Source organism: Diachasma alloeum, unplaced genomic scaffold, assembly GCF_001412515.2.
Source record: "Diachasma alloeum isolate Michigan unplaced genomic scaffold, Dall2.0 Dall_scaffold_00445, whole genome shotgun sequence".
Lineage (NCBI taxonomy): Eukaryota > Metazoa > Arthropoda > Insecta > Hymenoptera > Braconidae > Diachasma > Diachasma alloeum.
Window position 1 is genome coordinate 187,000 of NW_021680584.1, and position 350 is coordinate 187,349.

The following is a 350-nucleotide window of genomic DNA, read 5'->3' on the forward strand; positions in this document are numbered from 1 at the left end:
TCCTTCAGTCATTAGCATTTAATTTGCAGGTTCTTGTGACATTGAAGTTTTATGCTTCTGGAGATTTCCAGATCTCCATCGGTGACTGTGAATTCTTCGGCCTATCCCAATGCATGGTCAGCCAGGTAATATCTAATGTTACCGATGCAATGACAACATTGTCAGACGAATACATTGTATTCCCTGACACAGAAGATCAATTTCGTGAAATTTCCGAAGGGTACGTAATGTTAATTTCTCATTTAATATTAAAGTACAATTAAATTATGGAGTGGTAGAAACGTAATCAGTCTTTACAAATGTAAGTTGACAGTGATTTTAGAATTACATGTCAACCGAGCTCTTTTTTT